The sequence below is a fragment of the Furipterus horrens genome, unplaced genomic scaffold (assembly GCF_987537825.1).
Source record: "Furipterus horrens unplaced genomic scaffold, mFurHor1.1.pri manual_scaffold_24, whole genome shotgun sequence".
NCBI lineage: Eukaryota > Metazoa > Chordata > Mammalia > Chiroptera > Furipteridae > Furipterus > Furipterus horrens.
The window spans coordinates 1,214,890-1,233,307 of NW_028327194.1; the positions used below are offsets into that span (position 1 = coordinate 1,214,890).

At 48.2% G+C, this 18,418-nt stretch overlaps 1 long non-coding RNA gene across 2 annotated transcripts; it reads right to left on the reverse strand.

Moving 5' to 3' along the window:
• Positions 1-12,417: 12,417 nt before the first annotated feature.
• Positions 12,418-17,471, reverse strand: LOC149990133 (uncharacterized). 2 transcript variants are annotated; one of them, XR_016508917.1, is made up of 7 exons: positions 17,376-17,471; positions 17,021-17,098; positions 16,497-16,560; positions 16,161-16,217; positions 15,871-15,973; positions 13,617-14,582; positions 12,418-12,517 (listed from the first exon to the last, which is right to left on the reverse strand). It is a non-coding gene; the product is annotated as an uncharacterized LOC149990133 (long non-coding RNA). The 2 variants fall into 2 exon arrangements; XR_016508918.1 differs by lacking the exon at positions 16,161-16,217.
• Between the last annotated feature and the right edge of the window lie 947 nt (positions 17,472-18,418).

Consider the following 18,418-nt stretch of genomic DNA (forward strand, 5'->3'; position numbering starts at 1 on the left):
AAGGCAAGTTGACTGAAGTTGCCTGTTGAGTTCTGAGCCATAAAGTCTCTCCCTGCAGTGGGCTGCCTGGTGTCCTCTTCACTTGACTGGAGGGCTGTAAATGCAGAGTGGGGACAAAGCAGGGCTGTTGGCCTTGGAGTTGCTGGAAGATTGCCTGCTTCCCGTACGGGCCACTCCCTCCTCCCCTCCTGTCCTCGCCAGTGTGCAGAGGCTCAGCTGCTCTGAGAACACAAGGACTAGGGAGCCACGTTGATCTTCTGTGGACGTTATTTTAAACTTATACCCAAATCCATCGTCTTTCCTCCCTCCCTCTGGCATTGGTGTTCCAGGCACTTACCTCTGTCTGCTGATGCGGCGGTGCGGCCGCCTGTGCTCCCAGCAGGAGGCCCCGCACTAGGGGTGTGTTTGAGTCTACCTTGTTAGGGACAAAGCATTACCTGACCGTTTGGGGAATTGCCCTTTTTAAAATTCTTTTATTCTTGTTTTTATTTTTTAAGCTCTCGATCCAGCTATTAAATTTGGGGAAATGTTTTTTTGTTGCCTAACAACCACCCCTAGGCAGGTGTTCCTACGGTGACCAGGTGGTCTGACCACTGAGGAGTCATGAGGTGACCCTCCACTCCCCCAGTGTCTGTGCAATAACGTGTTTCTGAGCCGCTGGCTGTCCCCTCAGCGCTTCCCAGTGAAACTGCGAACTCTGCCTCTTCAGATGTCTGACGTGTGCTCTGAGCGGGGTGGGGGGCCAGGGCGGGGGCCGCCCGAGGGTGGAGTGGCCAGCCATCCCCGCCCCGCGGCCCTGCGCCCTCCAGGCGCCAGAAAGTCCGGGACCCTGCGTCCTGTGCAGCCCTGCCCCGCATCGACCTGAGCAGTTGTGGTTTGGCTTTCATTGTGTAAAATTGCCAGGGTTTTATGTTTTCGTTTTTGACAACTGGTGTGACTGTTATAACTAAAAATAAATATTGTAAAAAAAAGATTACAGTGATCGTGCTGTGGATTTAATGACCAAGATGTTTACACCTGTCTTTTACCTATTGTTTTGAGGAACTGTTTGACTCTTCCCCCTCCCTCAATGGCTTGTAGTATTTCCTGTGTCACAATAAACTACATTTTCTTCTGAGAATTGGCCGGTGCTCTCCCCTTCCTAACACCGCAGCCAAGGCAGCCAAACCGAGAGGCAGGGGATGAGAGTACCCGGTCATGCCCCCCCCCTCCCCCCCCCCCCCCCCCCCCCCGGCAGGCCTGTCCAGGGGAGGAGCCCAAACGAGCTGAGAGCGCAGAGCAGCGGCCTTGGTTTACGCCTGGAGGTGGAGAGTCCCTGCAGCCCAGGTTTCCTCATGTTCTGTGTTGGGGCCGCTGCTGCTTTGACCTCTTCTCCTCCTGTGGGCAAGACGGTGACTACCCTGGATTCAGGGCTCCCGTGGGACCTCAGGCTTTGACGTGCTTGAAAGTCACCTGAGGAACTTGAAATGCTGAGTCCTTGCCAGAGCTTGATGATAAGACCTGACATGTGGTGTGGGAACGTGCGTTTACAGAAAGCTCCTCAAGTGGCGAGAACATAGCACGTGTAAGTAACCACGCCAAGAGAAGGCTGTGTGGTTGGTGGCAGGCTGTAGCTGGCACCTGTAACATCCTCCTGCACATCACCTTACACATTCTCCTTGCACTCAGAACTTCGATCGGCCTTTACCTGACTGACCGAAACCTTCATTTCCGAAGTGTCCTTTTTCTGGTCACCTTGGTTGCAAGCTCCTTCGTTTCCCCCCCACAAATACAGGGAGGTGCTGGGTAATCCTTGGGGTTCTGGCCTTGGTCCTCCTGTCCCCATTGTGTAGCAGTCTTTTCAAGTTAAACAGAAACAGGGTTGTCTCCCCAGGGGAAGCTCCTCCTTCGGAGTCCAAGACCTTCACGCCAGCAAAGCCTAGGTTTTCCAGGACAGGACTGAGGAAAATGTGTAGTCGGGTTATTCAGTGTAATGCTGAAAACTGCCGGTCCCCCTCCGGCCCCGCGGTCCTCGGCACAGTGTGCTTCAGCTGCGGGGCAGTCAGCACCCTCTAATGGTCTCTAGTTCAAAGCGTCAAGTTCCAGAGAAGAACCCCCTCCCCAAACCCTTCACCCTACCAGAGGCTTGAGGAGCTCAGCTGCTTCCCGGGGGCGGGCAGTGTACTGAAAACACGGCCACAGACACAAGCCCGTTGCCGCAGGTCCTTGCTGTGATTGGGTTCCCTGCTCGTAAGCAGTGCTGCACGGAGTGTCGCAGTAGTGGGTGGAGACGCCGAGAGGCAGCGTAGGCAGGTTCGTATCTAGTATGTGGGTTTCTTCCAGTGAAGACAAACTTCCACCTCCGTGTTGGAAGAAGCCCAGTGGAGTCGACCTGCCACCAGGCAGCTAGCTGGTCCTCCTAGGAAATGTCATCCCAGGGAGTCTCTCGGTTAGCCGGTGAGGTGCTCTGCAGGAGCTAGCCTGCTGAACCTTGACACTGAGCCTGATGTAGTCTCCACCTTTGTCTTGGTGGCCACTTAGTTCCTGGGCCTGCCGAGCCAGCAGGTGGCTGGGGAGGATGCTAACTCACACCCATGGGCGTGCTGGTCTGTCCCCGATCATTGAGTGCATCCTCTGTAGGTTCTCATGGGCACGCATGGGTGCAGACGCCTTCCCAGTCTGCCCGTGTTGAGAGCTCTGTCCCCATCCAGATTTTGTCACAATCTTTAAATCCTGTTCCAAGTCCTTGGCCATCCCGCCAACCTGTTAGCAATTCCCCATGAGTCCATGCAGATCAGTACTTTGGGGCCTGTCTCATTCCAGACAAAGCAGGGAACCAGACATTCAGCTCCCAGGATTTCCTTCATCACTTCCCTGCAGGATTATCCTCTTGTCCCGGGTCACAAGGAACACGAGGAGGCCATGCACAAGTGTCCGTTGATAGAGTGAGCCACCTGCTCATGTAATTTACGGTACTTGGTGGTCATGCCCAAACTCGGCCTCTACATGCCATTTCCCCTGGGCTGCTGGACTCCCCGACCTTAAGGCCGAGCAAGTCAGACAACACTCAGTCTGTTAGGGGTTGCTCAGCCGCATGGTCCGCGGTTGTCCAGTGATGAGATGTTCTGTCTCTACTAAGTCCGAGAAGCAAACAAGTTATTTCTAAAAAGAAGAAATGCCTGCAGGAGAGGATAAAGATTTGATCTGCTCTGCTCTGAAATCTTGGAGGGCTGTGTTGTTTCTCCCCAATCGGTCCTTGCTAGAGTCTCCATAAAGCCTCCTTGTTTGCCCCGGACCCTCTGAGTATCAGTGGGTCTTCGGGGTCGTAAGATTCGAGTGGTCCCACTTGAAATTGGGAGCCATTTGGTGCCTCTGTAGATGGGTCAAGTTAACACACTCAAAAGTGTGTGCTGCCTCCAAAACCGAACAAGGCCTGCTGAGCACTGTGCCTCTACGGAGTGGGCGGTGCGAGGCACGGCACCTTGTCTTCCACCTCCAAGGGGATGTCTTGATATGCCCCAGACCACTAAACCCCCAGAAGCGTCACTGAGTTGAGGGCCCCTGCGTTTTGAGTTTATTTCTCATGCTTTTGGTTCACTTAATTAAAGCATCTATAGAACTTGCTGCTTCCTGCTTATCAGCTCCAATGAGCAAAATGTCATCAATATTGTGAACCAGCGTAATACTTTACGAAATATCAAGGTGGTGAATGTTTCTCTAGATTCTGTTACAGCAGAAAGAATTAATATAGCCCAGAGACTAGGCTGTACCGTGAAGGTACAGTGTTGGCCCTGCCAGGTAAAAGCACCACACTTGCTTTGGTGGTCCTTACAGATGGGTACAGAGCAAGGCATTTGCCAGGTCAGCGATGCGTCCCTAGCCAGGGACCGTGTTGACTTGCTCCGGGAAAGGTACCACATCTGTGGCAGCAGCTGCAACTTGACAGGCCCTGATGAAGTTTGTAGCACAGACATGGCTTTGCTTTATTGTGCTTCTCAGATTTTGCTTTTTGTTTGTTTTATAAATTGAAGGCAAGACCCTCCACCAGCAAAAAGATTACAGCTGGCTTAGGTGCAACACTTGCTTTAGTGCAATGGTGTGAAAGGGAGCCTGCAAGGCCTCCTAGGAGTGTCAGAGTCTATAATTACTCTCTAAGCTCCGTCAGACGTATGCATGGGCCAGGCAGGTGAGTTAAATGGGAACGTGATGGGTATCACCACTTTGCTGCTTTGAAGGTTCCGATGGGAACATTAATCTGTGAAATCCTTCCCCTCCTCCCCCCAGGAATAGAGGACCGCTTCTAGCTTATCATTTTGGTAGGGAGGTGAAGTTCCAGAGACTTCCCACATATTCTTCCCGTCACAGTAGCCCTCATGCAATGGATCAAAGAGTTAATGTGGGGATCCTGCCAGTTGTCAAGTGTGCCCACTGTATACTCAAAGTGGGGAAATCACCAGAGAATGGGTGAAATATACTTCAATTTGTAAAAATAGGAAACTGTATGTATAATTTCTGGGCAGAATTCTGAGGGCCAGTGTGCATGCTTTTCTGTGCTCTTCTCTGCCCTAACACTGGCCATGCTCAGGCAGGGTGTCCCCATGAACCAGAAACAGAGGACAACATGGAGGACAAGCTGTTGTGTTGGGCTGCATCAATAAAAGAATGACATCTACAAAGGGGGCCAGGGCTAGTCTTTTCACAGCACTGAACATAGTGCCTGGTCCTCAGTATTCATTGAATAAATGACTGTCCCACTTAGCTTGTGACTAACTGGCCATCCCAGGCCCTGTCCCCAAGGCACTTGCAGGAAGGGAAATAAGTGTTGCATGGTATTCACACAATCTAAAAAATGGGGCCCGCGCTTGAAAGTGACATTTAAAGGTGGTTCTGAGCAGAGACCCTGGGGCAGCTGGGGCCCTGGTGGAGGCTGAAGGCTGGTGAGGCTGGAGCGCAGAGGAGAGAAGGAAGCCTCGTGCTTGGAGACATCGAGAGTGCCGGCACCAGATGGCAGGCAAACTCCAAGCTCAGCCGCGTGAGGAATGTTAGAGGAACGGGAGCTACATCTTAATGATTTGTGGAATCACTTCCTACAGGTAAAGGCTCGTGAAAGAACAGAGCTTGGGCCTGGGTGCCTCTGAGAAGTAGAACGAGTTGGAAGAAGCTACAAAGAGGTAGAATCTCAAACCGGAAAAGCATTCTCCTGGGAGAGCCATCGGAACGTGGAGGAGCTTATATAGTCAGTCAAGGGCAAAAGGACCAAGGATCCAGGACCTCAGCCCCCGGTGGGGAGGTGGGTGTGACAGGGACAGAGGGAGGGGAGCAAGACCAAGTGCAGAAGAAGTCGAGGTGCAGTGTAGTTGTAACAAAGGCCTCGGCCAGCCCTGCAGGGGGCTCTGGTGGCACTGGGTTGGCCACACAGGTGGGCCCCATTGGCTCTGTTAGGGATGCAGATGGGCCCCGGAAGGAGCATGAGCATGAGCATGAGTGAGGTGGCGCTGTTGATTAGCAGGGGTTCCTAGAGAAGGACTCGGCTGTGAGCCACCAACAAGCAGCCCTGCTCCAGAGCGGGACCGAACACTTCCATCCTGGGGGCTCTGGGCACCACAGTGTCCAGCCACCCTGTTCGGCGGCGTCTCTGACTCAGGCACGAAGTCCTGTTCTGCAGCGGCAGGCTGGCCAGTTTGGTCCACAGAAAACCTGAAGCACCGACCTGGACCAATGTCACGGTGACAGCCTCGGGTCCCACGTGCTTCGCCCTCCCCCCGCCCGCCCGCAGCTGTCTGGGAGCTTCCTGTGATAGCGGGGTGCATCAGGCCGAGCCCCGTCGGGCGTTGATCGGCCCGCCATGCTTACAGCTGCAAGATAAACAACTAAATCCAATAGTTTCTTTTCTCTCCCCTGTAAAACAGCCCTTCCTTCCCTAGGACCCCGGAGTCGGGCCATTCGCGGCACGGCTTCCTTCCTGCTTGCTAGTTCCCTCCATAAACTTCTTCTGCTCGCTGCGTCATGATGGTTTTCTGAGTGACTCTGTTCTTACACACGGGACAGGACACTGGGCCCCCAGCCCCCTGCTCGCACACACGGCTTGCTAAGTGAAGAGGAAGACGTTTACCTGCCTGAAATCCCATACGCTTGGTCTCGGTGTGAGACCTCAAGTTGGGGACTTCTTCATGTGACAAATTCATGAGGGCTGATCCTGACTTCTTGGAGCTCCATGTGACCCCTCATTCTGTCCTGGTCTGTGGTCGGCCTACTCCCACAGAGATCAGTAGGGTGTGATGGGAAGAGCTCTTCCCAGGAGACAGGAAATGAGTGCTTTACTTGGGGCTCCATGTTTCCTGGGGGTGCTCCTGGGGCTGGCGACTTCCCTCTCAGGCCCCCTGGCCCCTTGTGTGTGTGGTGGGAAGAGGGAGGGGTTAACACAGATGGTCAGAAAAGTCCTTTCCAACCCTCCAAGTACTCTGTCACGAGTCAGGTATTCCAGCTGAGGGACCCAAAACCCTGAAGCTTCCCTCTGGATGGTCCAAAATGGGGACCCGGCAGCTTCTGCTCCCTGGGATCTCTGCAGGACAGCCGGCATATCTTCAATGATGAAAATACACAAGTGACAAAATATAGGAGAGTGCAGCTCCCTCTTTTCGCCACTGAAACTTACCAGAAGGTCATATGATCTTTGTGGCGGAAAGGAAATATCCACCCAAGAACATAGTCAAAGTTCTGAAGGTGACTTTACAGAGAACTCTGGGAGACCAACAGATGCACAAGATTTTAAGTCCTAGCCTGAGCAGCAAACTTGAGGCCTGGTTTTCCCTGGATAACACCACTGGATTAGAAAACCCCCATCAAATCCGAACCCAGAAAGAGAACTAAGGAAGTGGGCACCAAACGACCAATGGAAATCTCCAGAAACCAGCAATGGCTGGCACCGACCTGAACAGACACTTCTCCAAAGAGGACATACGGATGGCCAAAGACGTATGGAAAGATGATCATTGTCACTAATCATCAGAAAAATGCAAGTTAAAACCACGAGCTATCACCTCACACCTGTCAGAATGGCTACCATCACTAAATCAGCAAACGAGTGCTGACGAGGATGCGGAGAAAAGGGGATTTTCGGGCAGTGCTGGCGGGGATGCAGACTGGGGCAGCCGCTCCGGAAAACAGTGTGCAGTCTTTCAAAAAATCATACATGAAACTGCCTTATGACCCTGTGCTTTCACTTCCGAGACTATATCCAAAGAAACCCAAAATGCAAATTATTTACAATAACCAAGATTCGGAAGCAGCCCACATGCCCATCAATAGATGAGTGGATAAAAAGCAAGTAGTACGTTTATACAATGGAATACTACTTGGCTGTAGAAAGAAAAGAAAGAAAGAAAGAAAGAGAGAGACAGAGACAGAGACAGAGAAAGAGTGAAAGAGAGAAAGAAAGAAAGAAATGAAGAAAGGGAAAAAAAGGAAATCTTACCTACTGTGACAGCACGGATGGACCTGGAGGGTATTATGCTGAGTGAAATAAGCCAGTCATTAAAGACAAATACCATATGATGCCACTGATATGTGGGCTCTAATGAACAAAGCAAACAAAATAGAAACAGACTCATAGATACAGAGAACGGACTGAGAACTCTCAGGAAGGGGGCAGGTTGGGAGGCTGGGTTAAAAAAGGAGAAGGGATTAATTAAGCAAGAACAAACAAACAGAAGGGCACAGACAACAGAACGGTGATGCCGGGGGGGAAAGGGGGTGGGGAGGCAGAGGAGGGCAAGAGGGGACCCATGGGGGGTGAGAGGAGTCCTGATTTCCGGTGTTGAGCACAGAACACAGAGTGCAGATGACATATTATGGAGCTGTGCACTTGAAACGTGTATGGTTTCATTAACCAATGTCACCCCAATAAACTCAATTTTTCGAAAAAAGAGTTTCGAAAAAGAAAAAAGGAACGTGCGGCATACAAACTTCACATTTGAGATGACGGGATCTTGGTATCTGTCACATTCCAACACGTATCTTTTAGACACTGGAAATGTCAACTAGGTCACTCTCTAGGTCCAAAGAACATTCATTTGCCTTTCTGTCGTGGGACAGTTAAGGAGAACGAGCAGACAGTTCAGACTGTCCGAGACGCAGCGCACCGGGCTGGTTCTGAGTAGCAGGCTTCCCAGCTCACACGGCACGCTGAGTTGCAGGTCTGACCCCGACGGAGCCGCGTAAGGGCTGCCTGTGCCTGCCCCGCTTCACTGCTGTTGCCCTGGGAACCAGCACCGTGCCTGGCACACAGAACACGCACACACTTGAATAACGTGAATGAGTCTTAGCATATGTTTGTTTTAGAAATATTTATTCAAAAACAGGTCACAGAATAGTAAAGAAATACATACAATAGTACTTAAAGACATCACTACAAAACATATCACTTCATTAAGGTGCAATTAAAATATTCCAAACGGCACATATCTATTATTTCAAGCCAGTATAACAGGTTTTACATTTCTTAAACCTAGCTTACTTAAGTCTTTAACAAGTCCAAAGTTTTTTCTCTTTGCGATTATTTGCTTTAACCCATATCTAAATTTTTAGCTTTTCAAGTTAGGGATACCTCATGGACTTGTATGATCGATTTACTATATTGTGGCCTTAATATCCTTACTTTAGTTTTCCAAGTTTTACTTTCCCCAGGTGTAAACTGAAATAACGCCGCTAATCTTGCAAAAGATGCTGCATATAATGCACATCAGGTACTCGCATACAACAAATATTCTATAATTAATGTTTTACAAACCTAAGCACTACTCATCTGTTCTCGATAAGTTCCTATCCTATTTATTTCCAGACAAGTGTTCCAGCTTGTCAAAATCTTTTAGAATTCTAATTTCCTTACCTGTAATTCCCTACGTTTGTTATCTGTATATTAGGTAAACTTTTCAAAGCCATTAGTAAGAATATTTGAATGGGACAGAAGTCTCATTGTACACCATTCAAGGCTGAAGAGCGGGTTCATGATTTTATTCAAAGCTCTTTGGATACATCTACTAGCAAGAATTAGTTACAAATTCATTTACCTATACTGTCATCTAACTGATCACTTTTTATTCATTCATGAAGATTTCAAAGCTTTCTTAACTAAAGACATTCTAAGTTGAATACATTCCTTTGATTCACTAATCTTTGGTATATAATGGTAGTTTTATTATGAGTGAAGTCAGCCTATAAGAAGAAGATACACCAAGATGAGTTTACAAGTTGAAAAGAAAAATTATACTAAGAACAGTTCTCCAGAAACCAAACCAAGAAATTTATAATCTACAAAGTGCTAGAGATTGTTTGAGGAGGGGGAGGAAGATGGGGAGCTAAGAGCTGAGTAAGTGCTTGCTATTGGCAAGAGACAGAAACGCTAACCCTTCAAAAGAGAAACAACTATTTACATAAACTCGTTACCTAAACAATACGAGGAAAGTTCAACCACCCGTTTCTTAATCTCTGCAGCAGAAATGAACATCTTCCTCAGAGTGGAAGAGGAATTCTATTCACCAATAGGTAAGTCAGTAGTTTTACTTGTTATCTGATGACAGTATGGAGACAGGAAAGTGTCCCATTTCTAGCTGTGGAGCAAACTTGATAGCTCAACTCTTCCTCTGCAACAAAACACAGAAATGCTGAAGAAGATGTAAGAAACAATCTATTACATGAAGAGGAGAACTCACAAGAAAGTAAGGGAACATCCTGAGGGCCAAAATGGAAGGAAACTGAAAAGTAGACATAAGCTGTGAGCTGACATTCTAGCTCTCCTAGCTGGCCTGGCACAATTTGCCCATCTCATCACCAACCTGTGGGTTTCAGCTTGAACAAGCTATAAGGGAACTCATGTAACCTTGGCCTTACAAAAGGCAGCAGGTGGGAATTAAATGCCCCTCCCCCGAAGCCCTCCATAAACAGGAGGCAAGTCGCGGATGACCCCTCAGTGAAAGGGAAGTCAAGAGAACAACACTCTGCCACTAGTACAGGCAGGTGATGAGGAAAAGTGTCTGTCCTGGCCTGGGGGGTCTCCACATTCCTTTTGAGGTCTGGAAACTCTGAAGCTGAGAAATTAAAATAATAGTGGTCCTTTGTCGGTAACAGCCCTGGGAACAGGACATAAGGAGACACAAAACTTATCCAGAAGGCACTATTCTTAACACGTCACTCAAGAGTAGTACAGAGAAAGCCCTGCTGAAAATGAGCTCCTCTTTCAAAACTACAAAATATCTGCGTAAACAGTCTACCAGATATGAGAATCAACACATACAGACAACAGGAAATTGTCTTAATAGAACTATTAGAGACACTATAAAGTGAGCATGTATAAAGTGACCACTGACGTAAAAGGAACTGAGAAGTTAAGAGAACAACTAGACACCCTGAAACAACAGGCAGATCTGAAGAATGATACGCAGCTAGAAATTAACAGCAACCCAATGAATAATTTTAGGAGGTTATATGAACAGCTGACAAGCTAATTCATGAACTCGTCGTCGGCAGCCGTCCGTCTCGAGAGACGATGGTGTAGCTTCTTAAGAGTCTATCTGCACCGCCGAGAATGGCTGTGCAGTCCGACTCGGGAGTGACACGGTATCTGTCTCCTCCCGTGTTGGATCGACATCTTGCGATGACGCTGGAGTGTCCTCTCCAGTGAAGCTGAAGCTACAGAGCCTGGGCAGGGTGATATGGAGCGTCTGCTGTTGCCCATGCAGCAGACCCCCCCTCTCTTCGCAGCTGAAGGGTCCAAGGGAAAGACGGAGTCAATACAGCTTGGCTTCAGGTGCGCCGCAGGAGTTGCCGGTGTTGACTACAACGTCAAACCGCCTTAGGGACTCCGGCTCCGGATTTTCTGTCGGGGTTTACTCCCTTAGCCTTTCCCCTGAAGAGGTATGCCGCAAGGCAGAGGAGGTTTTTTGGAGTCAGTTTTCCTTCTCTGATGTGCCCTGACTGGAAGATCGAACCAGCGACACTTAGCTCGCAGGCCGACGCTCAATCCACTGAGCCAAACCAGCCAGGGGTAATTCATGAACTAGAAAACAGAGAAAAAGGCATCACCCAAAGAGAAGTAATAGGAAACACAGAGAGCTTAAAAGATAAAGAGAAAAGAATGAGTAGGTCCAATATACATTTTTTAAAACTAGTAACCATACTATCTGTGTCTTTGAAGTGTGTTCTCCACACCATAACAACTCTTTATCCAGTAACCTTGCATGATTTTGCTATTGAAAATCCAAAAATACTTCTTAAACACTAACTTGTTTTCAACATTGCTTATTTTTAAGGTAGTTTGACCATGCTATATAGAGGTGGTTACTATTTTGAAGGGGCTTTCTTCCTTTTACATACGAATATTGAATATCTTTCATTCATACGTAAAATCGGGGAAGCAGGTTGTAAGGAAAGGCCACCTCAAAACCAGCAGGACATTTGTTGTACTCATCCTAGAGGAAAAGCTGCCAGTGACGCTCTTGCTTTCCCGCTGCCTGTTTCAGCTGAAGCGTCAAGTTAGAGATTCCACTGAAAATGATCGTGTGTACTTGAGAAGAAAAACAAATAGCTGTTTAGCCAAGAAACGGAGCATGAATGACAATTATGTCTGAAGGGCGCAAGAAGAGATGTTCCTTGAGATCCTCAAAGCATGTCTAAGTGACCAAAGCGAGAAGTTCACATTTTTTTAAAAAAACACAGTAGCTAGTTTGCTTAGTTAAGGAGTAATACCATATATTAAACATATGTGCGTGGGTTAGAGAGAAAGGCCAGCGTATAATTTCCGAAGGTTGAATTCAAGAGTCATTCATATGCTGAGTATCACACGCAAGTTTTCCACCCTGGGAAAGGTCGGCGGAGGTCTTGGGGGTCCATGGCCTGTTGTAGGAGTAAACTGGCTCGTCCACCCACACTGAGCACAGCTCCTTCCTCCACTCCTTTGAGCTTCTCTTGTATTCTCATCAAGAGATCCTCAGGAACTTTGTTGAAACTCTGGCCAGTCTCACTAATGACAAGAACACAAAGGCGTTAATGAGGCAGATCACTTCAAAGGGCCTCGGGAATAGGAAAATCTGAACAACTGAAGGCTCTTCCTAAAATACTGCTTACCGGAGACTGTTTGCGTTCTTGGTCGTCCGCATTCAGAACGAAGTGGAGCTCAGTTTCATCCCCAGCCCCTGCTGTGAATACAAAGCTTTCGAAGGGTTCATGGTCCAGTCAAACACAGGATCACACGGGAGGACCTAGAAAGGAGAACATACGTGTTCGAAGAACAAAATGCACCTTGATGACGTATTTAGTAACAGTAGGACCAGTGTTATAAAACTAGCAGAGGCCAGGCATGTGGTAGTTGATTGCGGGGAGGGACAAACTTACTGCACGCACAAGCTTCTTGTTTCTTTGTGGAGGAACCTACAGTGTACGAGGCTCTGGGCTTCTCACCCCATTCTGAATGAATTCATTCCCGGGCCACGGTTGGGGGCAGTGACATCCCTTGACTCGTGTTTCCTCATGTGGTGAAACTGATCTATTAAAAGGAGAAAAGCACTAGTCACTTTCCTTCTTCTCTCTCCCTGTGCTGGGTGAGGGCATTTACATTGCAGGCCCAATTCTCATGCACGACGCTAGGCTAGGCTGGCTATGAGTTTCACAGCACTGGCAACCCTGCTGACCTCACTCCTGAGTCTTGTTCTCCAAGAGTTTTAATAGCAGCAACCTGACATTTTGCTCTCTATCCTATTCCCATTACCAAGGCTCTTCTGTGGTTTTTTTTTTTTTTCCTTTTTTCCCCCGCAATTAGTTCCAACTTTGAGAGACGAGAAAAAGGTCTAACTTATTGAAAGCTTCTCAAAACACAAGACCTCGTGCCGTGGTTGGCATCTTAAGTTATACATGGAGAAACATTTTAATACCAAAATAACTGCTATGGCCAGAGCAAGTGGCTTTACATCACAAGTTTTAGTAAGGGAGGTCGTGAGGGATTGATGACCTTGACAATTCCGAACAGCTAACTGCCTCTGCTGTTTATAAGCACCAACATTTTTTAAAACGTATCTTAGCAAGTGCTTACCACACAGGTCTTAATAAAAACTGAAGACTCAATGCTAGGTATGAGGGACGTTGCAGGATACTCCAGCATTATAAAGTTAAGAACACTTTTTTACTGATGGCTTTACTCAGTTTCCCAGCAGGTCTTCGGGCTGAGACTGGACAATGTATTGAGCATTACATGTTTAATGCACTGAATCAGCAGTACCAAAATCTGGTGTCTGTTTATGCGGTTCTGAGCGTCCTCCAGGCCCATTAAAAAGTGTGGCGGGACCAACTGTGAATATAAGTGGTTTGTCCACAAGTTCAGGGCCCCTATGTGATTTCAAGTTGAGCACTGACATGGCTTCAGATTTCAGAGATCCAAACCAGTTTCACCACCAAAGGAAGGACTCTTTTACTAATCGACTAATAAAAAGGAATGAAGGCCTCAATTATAAAGAGACTCTATGGTCTTCTTGGGTTGGAGTAGAGAAACAACACAAAGTATTTCCAACCCAAGGACTTGTGTTAGGAATCACATATGCAAACTCTAAAATCAAGAAGGAAGTGATTTGAAAAACATACTGCGGTCTTACCTGTTAGAACAGAAGAGGCTGAGAGAAGACAACGCGGGAAGAGAGGCCGACTAAGCTGGGGCAGGGTGTCTCAGTCCCGGCGCTGTGCACCTTTTGGGGCTGGACTGTAGGGCACGGTGAAAGCTGAAGTTCCAAAAGGAAGGCCGGCTCGCTTGGCCGGGATCAGGAATTTGCAAGGTCTTGCCTGGCCGAATACGAGGGCTGGAGCCGCGCCGGCTGGAAACAGCAGGAGCAGGGGACATCCTGACTACTAGGTTAGAGCAGGAGCTACTTGCGAGATTCAACACGCCGCCTACAGCTTTCTCAGGGGTTTCTTATCAGTTTCGTTTCTTAGAAGTTTCGCTTGTTAGTGTTCCCTCCTGACTGCTGATGTCAGTAGCTGATGTACTGGAACGTTATAAATAAACTTGGTGGACTCAGGCCTGTGTCACTGTCTCTCCATCCGAGGGCAACAGGCCACCGGGCCCCTGCTTTGCATTCATCTTGCGTCTTGTGTCTGCGTTTTTCTCTGAATCTCCAGGTCGACACGCTCTCTGGTCCCTTAGGTCCGACGTCGCGCTGCGTGGGCTGTGGCACCGGACCCTTCCCAGTTGCGAGGGCGGCCCCGCACAGGGGACGTTCAGCGGTCTCCCTGGCCAAAACCGGCTATATGTCGAGCGTATCCTCTTCACCCCTCTGCCCCTTTCTGAACACCAAAAATGTCTTTAGACACTGCCGGCTACCCTCTAGGAGACAGAACTGCCCTTGGCTGAGAACCTTATCTGCTTAGTGGAGCTGATTAACATCTTGGAGGACCCAGCGCTCTGTTATGAAGAAAGAGCGATCATGAAGGCCGGAGGAGACAAAGGTGCTGAGAGGGGCAGGGAAGCACACCTGGGCCAAGGCGCTCCTAGAGAGGGGTTTGGTGAGCAAGGAGATGTTTGAGCTGCTATTCCGTCAGAGACAGTGGCTGGGGCCCAGCGAAACCTAAGAGAGGAAAAGCAATGAATTACAAGAGAGGGGCCTGGACTGGCATCTGCAGGACCGGGACCCCTGCTGCCACTGAGAATCACCCTCCAAAAGCCGAAGATGCACAGCCTTCAACTGGCAAACTACTCGGAACGATTGGGACAATCAAATGATTTCAGGAAATTTGAACATTCACGGACGGAAGATCGGGTACCTCAGTGTCAAATACACAAATCACGAGACGGTGACCTCTTCAGTGACACGGGTATTGCAGGTGGAGATGCAAGTCACTTCTCGGGCTCACAGCCGTCCCGCAGTTCCCATCTCACTCGGCAGAACCTGAAGTCCTTACACTGCTGCGGGGACCCCTCGGGGACCTGGCCGCTCTCGCTTCTCTCACTTATACCCTGTGACGATCGAAAGAATGAAGCTCAGGAGCAGTCTGACATTTGACTACTAACTCTTCTGAGTCCTGGAAGAAACGACCCTCTGCCAGCAGGTGTTCACTCAGCACACGGCTCCCAAAGGAAGCCCAGGTCTACCCAGGCGTGAAAGACCCTTCTGCCTCAGAGTGAGCAGAGCAAACTATTGGGGAATCTTTTAAACTTCTTTGGATCTTAAATTAATTGGAGAAGTTTGGCCTTTTTACCTTAAACACAAAAAGGCAAGACAATTTGACTTTAGACCTTCATTTCTACATTACGGAGACATCCAGGTTATCGTTGACTCTGACTGCAGAGTCGATGGCAAACTGTAATCAATAGTGTGTAGTAACATAACAGATGGAGAAAAGAAGAGGGAATGCGTTTTATTCCGTCTTGCGAACAGCGTGGCCTCGTTGTTTAAATGGCCAAGACACCATTGGGGTCCTTTTCAGCACCCCCTTTCTAGCAAAAATCTATAACGCCACCAGCACTGCAGAGACCTATAATGAAGCCTTCGGTTCACAAGGGTGGACACAGGACCGTCCTAACAGACTGTTCCTTTCACTCCACACAGGATGCAGCCTGATCAGAGGCTTAGTGGTTAATGCCAGTGAATTAAAGACAGCGATTCTCAGCTCTGGCTGCACAGTGGGAGAGCGTTTAAAACATGTCGATGTTCCTGACACATCCCTGAACATTTGGTTTGCATTTGGTCAGCATCAATATTTTTTAAAGACAGTACAGGGGACACTGAAGTCCAGCCAGGCCCAGCCCCACCAGCCTGAAGGAACGAAAACCGCGAGGATGTAAGTGAGCCTGCCCATCCTCCACCTCCCACGTTTCCCTGAGGAGGAAGACTCCTCACCTCTTGCCACACATACCTTTTCCCAGGATGGTCAATGGCTGCCTTAGGGACACAGTTCCTGCTGGGTAGAGCCAGGGTCAGAAACACCAGAAATTTCAGGACTGCCTTCCCTTTCTGCCCTGTTGAACACGAGACAGAGAGCCTAATGGAGTGTGCGTGACCTGCAGGTTCAAACCCCCGCTGGGTGACTGTCCAAGGCTAGGACAGCAGAGAGGCCCAGACGCAAGCCAGTCTGGCCCTCACTCCTCAGCCCCGACTAACCACGCTGACTCTGACGCCCGTGTGTCTGACGACCTGGTTCCGAACCCGGCCGGGGGAAGAGGAGATAACCTGAATCCTCTCAGTGCTGCAACGGACTCCATTCTGAAGACAATGAATACCAAAGAAGGGTCTGAGATGCCGACGTGCTGATTTACGTACCAAAGACCGGAGACTGCTTGCTCTGCTGTAACACCGTGAGAGACCCGAGGGAGCTGCAGGCATTCCACACCAGTCTTTACTGCTGTGTGCAAGCCCGCCCTCCCGCTGCTGGGCACCGGCCCACCACATTAAAGGGAAGCACTGTTCCTCAAAGCAGGGTCTTGTTGACAAGACACAGTCCATCGGGTAGAGGAATAAAGAGTTCCTTGCAATATACTTCACCTCTACAGTGGTTACCAGGGTCTCCCGAGAGCTCCTCTTCACCTCCGTGGTTTTCTCACAGCACCTACAACCACATTATAAATATGGCTTTTGTTACACCCCAGTGTTTTCCACATCTGTCTGTCTGTCTGTCTAGCTAGCTAGCTTCATGTGTGGCATACTCAGACCATTCTTGATAATTACTTCCAAATTCATATCTCAAAGAGTGTAGTACTTGGCAGAGTGGGCTTTCAGTAGAATTTCTGAAATCAGTACAAATATATGTCTACATGAAACAGAACAGAGAACCCAGAGAGGAACCCACATTATACGGCTACTTCAGCCATAGCCGAGGAGGCAAGGGTACACGACGGGGAAGGAGAGCCTCTTCGATGGTGTTGGGAGAACTGGACAGATACACGTGAGAAACGAACACTGGACAACGTTTTTACACCGTACACAATCATAAACTCAAAATGCATTAAAGACTTAAATGTACGGCCTAAGAACCATTAAAACTCCTAGAAGAAAACATAGGCAGTTACCTCTTTGACGTCAGCCCTAGCAATATTTTCTTCAGATGTGTCTCCCCACGCAGCAGCAACAGTAGCCGTTAGATGGACCTAACGGGTGTTATACCAGTGAAAGAAGTCAGACAAGAAAGACGTGTAGGCTACGATTTCACTTCTATGTGGGATCTAAAACAAAAGACAAAAAACAAAACCAACAAAAGAAATCAGAAACAGACTCACAGATGCAGAGAACAGGCTAATGGTTGCCCAAGGGTGGGAGTGGGGGATGAATGAAAAGGTGAAAGGGATTAAGAGATACAAACTTTCCGTTATAAAATAAGTAAGTCATAGGGATGTAATATACAACACAGGGAATATAGTCAATAACCTTGTAATAATTTTGTATGGTGACCTATGGCTACTAGATGATGATCAATCTAGTACGGTATGTAAATGTCAGATCCTTATGTTGTCCAGCACCTGAAAGTAATGTAAGATGCTATGTCAACTATACATTAATTAAAATATCTGCAAATATAATGATACAATACTACAACATATTTCTTTCAGTCACTCATGATGGTAATTATTAGTTTACTTTGACTAGACTCTGCCCCATTGAAAGCTGAGTATAGAGACCTATGGTGGGAAAGCTACAGGGAACTGCACATTTCTTGTAGCAGACATTCGGGGTGGACCGTAAGCTCCTTTGGGAAGGCATATGAGCCCGACTGTGAGCGCCCGATAGGAGTTTCAGCAGTAAAAAAGAAGAGTTAGCTAGAACAGAGGTATTAAAGGCAAAGGTGGGAGGCTTCCAGAAGAAGTTGGGAAGGACAGTCCATAGGATATACTGGAGGAGGTCCCAGGTTATCTGAAAGAAGGGGAAATGGTTATGATTTTCACCCAGGGTCTGGCCCTTAGTACTGGCAAAGCACTGAGATGTAATTCTAGCAATGAATTCTATAACCTATAGAAATCGACTATCCAAATAATCGTGGCGTCAAAAATCATCGTCTTTACCTTACGTTCCATCACCTCCTTCCGAAGATGCCTTCAACACCAGTAATGCCCATTCCATCCACGATATCTCTGGCGAGTCTAAAAGGACTGTTTTGGGAGCAAGAAGGAGTTTATCGGGTTCAAAAGCAACTTCTAAGTGAAAATTACAGTGAGGTTTGGAGGCTCCACAGCTAACTGACTTTCTTCCCAACTGGCACATAAACTTTGCAGAGGCACCAAATGACTCGTCACCCGGATCCCCTCAGTACTACAGCACACACTAGTTTATTCTCTTTCTGCTCTGCCTGACTTCCTCATCCCTACCACTGTTTAGGAGGTCCACCTCCAATAAAACACACACGAACTACTTCTGGACAGAATCAGAGAAATCTTGATTAAAAGGTGATTTCAAAAGTGAAGTAGTTGCAGGTA